General features: G+C 36.3%; 1 long non-coding RNA gene across 1 annotated transcript in view; it reads right to left on the minus strand.

The window, feature by feature from the left end:
- Positions 1-490: 490 nt before the first annotated feature.
- LOC106724201 overlaps positions 491-8,701 on the minus strand; it is a 9,527-nt gene continuing 1,316 nt past the window's right edge. Inside the window, exons 2-3 of the long non-coding RNA XR_001359948.1 lie at positions 5,788-5,790; positions 491-541 (exon numbers count right to left, since the gene is read on the minus strand). This is a non-coding gene — a long non-coding RNA (uncharacterized LOC106724201). The remainder of the gene's footprint in view (positions 542-5,787; positions 5,791-8,701) is intronic.

Consider the following 8,701-nt stretch of genomic DNA (forward strand, 5'->3'; position numbering starts at 1 on the left):
ATAGTAATGTGAGGAAAAAGTAAGAACACATAAAGGACACTAATATTTAGATTAATTTTCTTTTTTTAATTCTAAAAGATAAAATAATACATATCATTTGCACAAAAGACAGACATTTTGAGAGTACTCTATTTAAGAATGAAGGGATTATTCTATGTATGTAATATTGACTAAAAGGCAGAAAATGGCTAAGGGAACTATGGTGAGATAGCAAGCACAATATAAGGAGTAGATTCCACCTTAATATGCAATAGCTTATTACCTACATAACCTTCTGGCATTTCATTCCAAGGTAATTAGAGGATAAAGTTATAAATTTATATAGGATTTCCGTATTATAAAGAGTAAAAGTAATGAAGCTGTATCTTCCCCAGCTCTTAAAGTTTTATCATATCTAAAGATGTCCCATCCTGCTTTTCTTAGAGAAGTGAACACCATTTATATAATGGTTACAGAAAGCATCTCATTAAAAAGTAGTGCCTAAAAAAGCTGTGGTACATTTACATAATGGAATACTAGCAGCCATAAAAAAGAGGGAAGTCTTACCCTTTGCTACAGCATGGATGGACCTGGAGATTATTAGGCTAAGTCAGAGAAAGACAAATGCCATATGATCTCACTAATAATGATCTCATTATGTGGAATCTCATGAAGAAAATAAACTGCTGAACAAAATAGAACCAGAAGCATGGATACATTGAACAGACTGACAATTATCAGAGGGGAGGGGTACAGGATGAAAGAAGGTGAAGGGATTAGTCAATGACCATATATGTATAACCCCACAGACACAAAGAACAGTGTGGCAATGGCCAGAGGGAAGAGGGGGTGAGGGCTGGGTGAAGGCGGGCAAAGAGGGTGGGATGAGGACATCTGTAATAGTGACAACAGTAAAAATAAAGTAAAAAAAAGTAGTGTATATAATCACATCTCATTAAGTAAATATACTTTTGTAAGAAATTTTTAAATGATTATTTTTATGTTTTATCTTATTTATGTTATTTTAGGTAGTTTTTTTCCTTTCATTCTTATTATAATTTATTTAAGATATTTAAATCCTAGGCCATATATGAGACATGCATGAAATCACTAAATCACATGTCTAAATCACTGCAGTAGTAATTATGAAAATTATAGAGATTCTTATATAAGGTGAGTGTATTATCAATGTACTCAACATAATATACCTAGTATCAAAAAGATTATTTTTCTTGAGTTATTAGTTGCAAAGCTGTTGTATCAGTTGTGTGCCAACAGTTAGCTTTTTCTGAAGTGTAGGATTCACAAGCTAATGGGTCATAATCCAAACAGGTTAGAGTATAAACAAAGTAAGGCCAATTTAGGGACCTTGTAGAAAAATTTCAAAGCAGAAGCTTCCCCAGGAACATTTTTTAAACCTTAATTTTCTGAAACATTGTCTTAAGCCAGAGAGAATATTCTCTGGGATTTTACTGTAGTGTTGTGTTTTATTTGGAGAACATCCTAAAGAATATAAATATAAATTATGTGTATAGCAAATTTCTTAGCATGTTACTGTCATAAGATTTTAGTATCAGTATTTGCTTTTGTAATGATAATAAAGCCAGTATAAATAAATTGGTAAGAAATGAGCTGAGGTGGATTTAATATGTAAATGATAACAGCTGTGCCAAGTAAAGCAGAATGAACTCAGAGGACACTGCTCAAAAAACATCTTCCAATTTGTTCAAATACAAATGGCATTGAAATATGAAAATGCAAAAAGGCATTACTACCAATCACCAAATATGAAGCAATAATTTAGTCAAATCCTATATAATAAAAGGCTAATATGCAAATCGACCAAATGGCGGAACAACTGATCGCTATGACATGCACTGACCACCAGGGGGTAGACGCTCAATGCAGGAGCTGCCCCCTGGTGGTCAGTGCACTCCCAGAAGCCAGGCTCACGGCTGGCAAGCGCAGCGGTGGTGGCGGAAGCCTCTCCCGCCTCCATAGCAGTGCTAAGCCATCAGTCAGACATTGCCCAAGGGCTCCTGGACTGCAAGAGGGCGCAGGCCGGGCTGAGGGATGCCCCTTCCCCTGAGTGCACGAATTTTGTGCACCAGGCCTCTAGTAATATATAAATGGTCTATGCCATAGGGACATAAAAAGAGTGAATCTCTATTGAGTGATTTCAACATGCCAGGTGCCAGGAAGTGTTCTAGATACTTAACATAGATTAGTTCATTTGATTTTTACAATATTCCTATGAGGCAAGCCCATTTAATATTCCAATTTTATTGATAAGAAATCAAAGACACAAAAAAGTCAGGCAACTTGTCTTGGGTCACACAGCTAAACAGGGAAGCCAGCATTTAAAGCTGAGAAATATTTTGTCAGCATTTATCATCTTATCTACTACTAGAGGCCCTGTGCACAAAAATTGTGCATGGGGGGGCGGGGGGTGGGGGTGGTGTCCGTCAGCTCAGCCTGCACCCTCTCCAATCTGGGACCCCTCAGGGGATGTCCGACTCATAAGCCGGGACTGCTGGCTCCTAACTGCTCGCCTGCCTGCCTGCCTGGTTGCCGCTAACCACTCTGTCTGCCAGCCTGATAGCCCCCTAACTGCTCCCCTGCCAGCATGATCGTCCCCAACTGCCTTCCCCTGTGGGGCAGAGGGGACTGGGGGACTCCGGCTGGATGAGGCAGGGCTGTGGAGACTGGGCGTCACCATCTTGTGGCTGTGGGCGCTGCCATCCTCTCAGGGCATGGCAGTCAATTAGCATATTCTCTTTTTATTGGCTGTGGGCACTGCCATTTATGAGAGTGTGATGGTCAATTAGCATATTCCCTCTATATTAGATAGGATGGTATGAATGTACATATATATTGAATTTTATCCAATATTTATAATAAGTATTACCATGATCATTGATACTCAAGGATAATTTACAGGAAGTTTATATCTTATAGAAGCAGTTGAAATTGGGATTTTTTTCACTTATTTATAAAAAAGCAATATCTGTACATTCTATTTCAGTGCAAAGTGGGAAGATCACAAATAAAGCCGAAATATATTTCATATTCATATATTTGCCAATACTATCCAACCACTCACCAAAGAGTATTGACTATTTACTCTTTTGTATTGAAAAAAGCTAAAAGTAATGAAAGTCAAATTTCAAAGGGGATATTTTTTGAATTAAAAGACAATATAAGATTCTGGTTTATTCCATTTTCCTTTTGGACTAGTTAGAAAAAAATATCACATTTTCATTCTACATTATGATTTCCTTAAAAAACTGGTCATGAATATAAATACTTAAAATATTCAAAACAATAACGTCAGTAAATCTATGTGTAAACATATGTCTGATTACACCTAAAGCATTCAAATATTAATTTTAAATAATTTTTAATTGAAAATATTATGTGATATATATATCTGGTCTTTATCTTTTTTTCTGAATTTTTTAAAGTGAATAGAACATAACTTCAGAATTAATTGGTGATCTAGACAGATTCTTGTAATCACAAAGAATTAATAAATGTCTACTTCAGGAAAGACATGTTCTCTTAGAAAATTTTTGAGGAATTTTCAATTTAAAACAACATCCTTTTGACACATGAATATGAACTGAATATAATTCAGGATAGTATAACCAAGAAAGAAACAATAATGAGATCTCTCACCATAAGTTAATGAGAATTATCAAAATTATTTTGGAGAAAACAGCAAATGCCACATTGATGTTATCAAGGAAAAGCACAATTAAAATTTTCTTTTTAGAAATCATGGTACAATCAAATAATGATGCTATTTTATTTAAAACAAACTTCATCTAAATTCTAAAGATTGGCAATAAATTGGCAGCTGTAAACACAGAGCCCATATATATGCAAAAATGAACCACCAATCTCGGCTAGTGTGGCTAAGTTTTTTGGAGCTTTGTCCCCATGCACCAGGGGATGACAGGTTCAATTCCTCGTCAGGGCACATGCCCCTCAGTTGCAGGTTCGATCCCCAGTCAGCGTGCATGTGAGAGGCAACCCATCAACATTTCTCTCTTTCTCTCCCCTCCTGTGTTAAGTTAGTGAAAATATATCCTCAGGTGATTAAAAAAAAAAAACGAACCACTAATATTTAGCATTAAGTTTTTGGATGCATGAAGTTTAGTTCTTCTTTCTAGAAATGTGTCTGTTTTAGAAATCTCAATACATGATGATATAATTTTAACACAAAGTGTTTAAATCATTTTTGTTAAGCCAATTATTTTCTATATTTTTTCTTAAGCTACTTAAAATGAACACCCTATGCACTTAATAGTTAGGAGTTGATGTAGCTATTCTGTTCATTATACATTTCAGGTAATATGAGACCGAATTCCTTTAAATGCTGTTATGTAAAAATATTTTATATTTAAAGGAAATAAAGATTGAATACCTGTTTATTCCCACCTAAAGGATATTGTAAGAGAGGAATAGCTTTATTTTACTTAGCTGCCTAACTTTAATAGTGCATTTAAATCATTTATAGGCACGTATATACCCTATTAGAAACAGTCTGAGGAAGAGGAAGGTAGAATACATGATTTTCAGCGTATTTCTGAACAAGTGATCTATGTCATCCAATTGAAATATTTGATTCAATTTCTTTTGAAGCTATTGTTTCTTAGGAAGGGCAATTTGGTGATAAGATGGAGAATTGATGCTTGCTACTACAGTTAAAATGATCTGCCTATGAAGGCTATTAGGAAAAATAGGCTAAAGGATATAGAGTGTTTAAATTGACTGTTTCCATTGGAGTTTTAACATCTGTGTGCTTTTATTGATCTGAGGTTATTAAATAAGTCTGGTAACATAGGGTTGTACAGTCTGCTGATTCATGCTTGCCATCTTTAAATAGTGTGAGAGTCCTTGGAGACTGTGTGTAGAGTATATTGATACTATCCTTAATAATTTGCTTCATTTCAATCTTTCACATATTCTAATTTGAAAAAAATAATGAATAATTTAAAATCTATGTGCTGAAATGCATGATTAGGCATGAATATGTGTTTGCCTCACAAAGATAGTACAGAACATTATGTAAGCCAATTTAGTTTTTGTGGCACTTACTGTCATCTGGGTATCCTGTGTCTATTCTTGTGTTTTTCCTTGATAACACTGATTTTGAAGGAGGAACTATGTCCCACCTTCCTAATCTTATATCCATGGTACATATTTTCAATAGTTAGAACTCTGCTGAAGTTCTGCTTAAGCTTGTAGTTTTTTATAGAAAAGAAAAAAAACAAGACATTGTCCCTTCTTCTTTCTAACTTAAAGATAGACCTAACGCCTGGATCTAAAGTGGCTTCTAGGCTTCCAGGCAGTGGCAAATATGAGGAAAAGAACTGTAGAAACAGCAGCCTCAATATTGTTGAGTCACTCAATCATTCACTTTCTTGGTACAGCACGTCCTAATACAGTCAAACCTGGGTTCTGGAAAGTCTCCCATCTCGAAAAATTCGGTTCTCGACCAAGTTGTTCACGGAAAAAATGTCTTGGTTGTCGATGAAAACTTCACTTTTCAACCTGACAACCCCTTTCATGCCGATACCTCAGAATGACAAATTAAAGTTTGTTAGGATTTCCTCAAGTATTTGTTTTTTTCTAATATTTACTGAGATATAATTGACATACATTATGGTATAAGTTTAAGGTGTAGCAGAGCAAATGGTTTGACTTACATACTAGTATATTATGAAGTAATTACTGAAATAAGTGTAGTTGGCATTCATCATCTCATAAAGACACATTAAAAAATTCAGGAATACAAAAAACACTCTTAATAACATGTTCTGTTCTATTCTAAACTAAAAACAATCTACATCAACAAGTTATCACTCATTTCCATGTCATCTCTTAAAGCTCATCTTCCCTCTGACAAAACATACTCCTGAACAAAAATTGTACACTACACTGTTATAGGAGGCTGTTGGCATCATAACACATAAAGTTCCATTCACAGTCCTACTTTCTGACGCATTTCCATTCTGAGTAAATTTTCTCTTTCCTCTTCCTCAAAGAATCTAACTTCCCTCTTTGACCTTATGTCTAGACATGCAGGGAACACCATCCATCTTCCTCCTGAGTGCTCTTATGGGCCTTTGTGAAGGGGAATATGTAGCCATTATTTGCTCTAATATAGTCAAATTAAAGGTTTTTTTGCTTGTTTGTTTTTGTTTTTAACAACACTATCTCTAGGAATTATGTTCTAAGTCCCACCCTGGATGTTTGAAACCACAGAGTGCATAAAATCATATATTTTTGTCATGTCTCCCACTCATAAATTAGATGCCTTTTCCATGTTAACTAAGCATTTAACACACAGTGTAACCATAACTTTTGCAGTTTGAGGTACAAGAGCAAAGCTAGCATAATTGTTTTTTCCTTCTTCACAATTTCATAGATAGATTTTGTTCTTACTGTACATCTCAGCAACCTTTGCATGCAATTTTTTTTCTTTACTTATTAAATTGAGAACTTATACCTTTTCACTTAAAGGAAGGACTTTAAGGCTTCTCTTCGGCATGTCCGAGTTGCCAGAATCACTACCCCTGTGCTTTGTAGCCATTATGAAGTAAAATAAGTGTTACTTGAACACAACACTGTGATTCCAGACAGTAGATGTGATAACTGCAAAGACTACCGTCTGACTAATGTGAGTGAGGCCTATACAGCATGGGTACACTGAGCAAAGGGATGATTCCAGGATGGACAGAGCTGGTAGGTATGAGATTCCACCATGTGACTCAGAACAGGGCATAATTTGAAACTTATGTGTCGCTTATTTCTGAAAGTTTCCATTTAATATGTTCAGACCTTTTGGTTGATTGCAGGTAACTAAAACTTCAGAAAGCAAAACAGATGAAGGGTGCTATTGTAATGAGATATAATTAAACTGTCATAAAATTCACCTGTATAAAGTATATGACTCAATCATTTTAGTATATTTACAGACACGAGCAACCATCACCTAACCCAATTGTTCACTAACTTAAAAACACACATAACCATTAGCTATCATCCGCCTGTCTTCCCACCCCACTTCCCGGCCCTAAGCAACCTCTAATCTACTGTCTATATAGAATTTTATATTCTGGAAATTTACTATGAATTAAACTATATAGTATGTGTTCTTATCTAACTAGATTATTTTACTTAGCATAAACTTTTATTTTATATTTCTTTATTGATTTCAGAGAGGAAGGGAGAAGGAGAGAGAGAAATAGAAACATCAATGATGAGAGAGAATCATTGATCGGCTGCCTCCTGCACACCCCCTACTGGGGATTGAGCCCACAACCCAGGCATGTGCCCTTGTCCGGAATCGAACCTGGGACCCTTCAGTCTGCAGGCTGATGCTCTATCTACTGAGCCAAGCTGGCTAGGGCCTTAGCATAAACTTTTTAAGGTTCATCCATGTTGTAGCATATATCATGACTTCATTCCTTTTTTAGTCAAAACATGCCATTATATTGATATTAGAGGCCCAATGCATAAAATTTGTGCAAGGGCCTTGGCCCCGGCCACCCCCTTCCATGGTTGCAGCCAGGGGCCTCTGCTGCCTCTGCCGCAGCCCCCACCTGCTGCAGCTTTGTGGGGAAGGAAGGACGTCCAGTCTAATTAGCATATTATGCTTTTATTATTATTGATGCTACTTTTTGTTATCTATTCATTAATTCATGAACGCGTGATACCATTTTTTCCTAATAGACATAATGTTGCATTATTTGGGTACATATTTTTGTGTAGACATTTTTCATTTCTCTTGGGTAAATAGTTGGCAGTGTGCTTTATGGGTCATATGGAAACTCTTGTTCAGTAAGTTGAGAATTACCTGACTGTTTTCCAAAGTGACTGCACCACTATAAATCCCCACTAACAGTACCTGAGGATTCCAATTTCTCCATGTCTTTGCCAACATTTGTCATTATTTGACTTTTTTAAAAAATATATTTTATTGATTTTTTTAACAGAGAGGAAGGGAGAGGGATAGAAAGTTAGAAACGTCGATGAGAGAAACATCGATCAGCTGCCTCCTGCACACTCCCCACTGGGGATGTGCCCTTGACCAGAATCAAACCTGGGACCCTTCAGTATTTGACTTTTTTATTCTAAATATATGTGGTAAATCTTCAAGACCTTGTATTTGGCTAAGAACTCTTAGATATGGCACCAAAAGCATGAATGGCAAAAGAAAAAATAGATCAAACATCAAAAGTAAAATCTTTTGTTCTTCAAAGGACACCATCAAGGAAGTACAAAGATAACTCACAGAATGGCAGAAAATATTTGTAAATCATGTATCAGATAAGGGACTCGTATCAAGAATACATAAAGATATATCTATACTAATAAAAGAGAAACATGGTAATTGGCGTACGACCGCTACCCTTTTCATTGGCTAATCAGTGAGTATATGCAAATTAACTGTCAGCCAAGATGGCGGCCGGCAGCCAGGCACTGAAGCGAGCACGAGGCTTGCTTGCTGCAGACTCCAACGTTCCCCGCCTCACTTGCCAGCCTCTCATCTGCAAGTCTAAGCAACTATATACTATGTTGCAAATAAGAAGCTAAACAAAACCCCAGAAAAGGGCTTCCATTCAGCCGGGCTCGGACCGCAACATTGTATCGATGTTTTCAGCAGCGAGGCCTCAGAGCTAAAGCTGGCCCAGAAAAAAAAAAAAAAAAA

The sequence above is a fragment of the Myotis brandtii genome, unplaced genomic scaffold, assembly GCF_000412655.1.
Source record: "Myotis brandtii unplaced genomic scaffold, ASM41265v1 scaffold750, whole genome shotgun sequence".
Taxonomy (NCBI): Eukaryota; Metazoa; Chordata; class Mammalia; order Chiroptera; family Vespertilionidae; genus Myotis; species Myotis brandtii.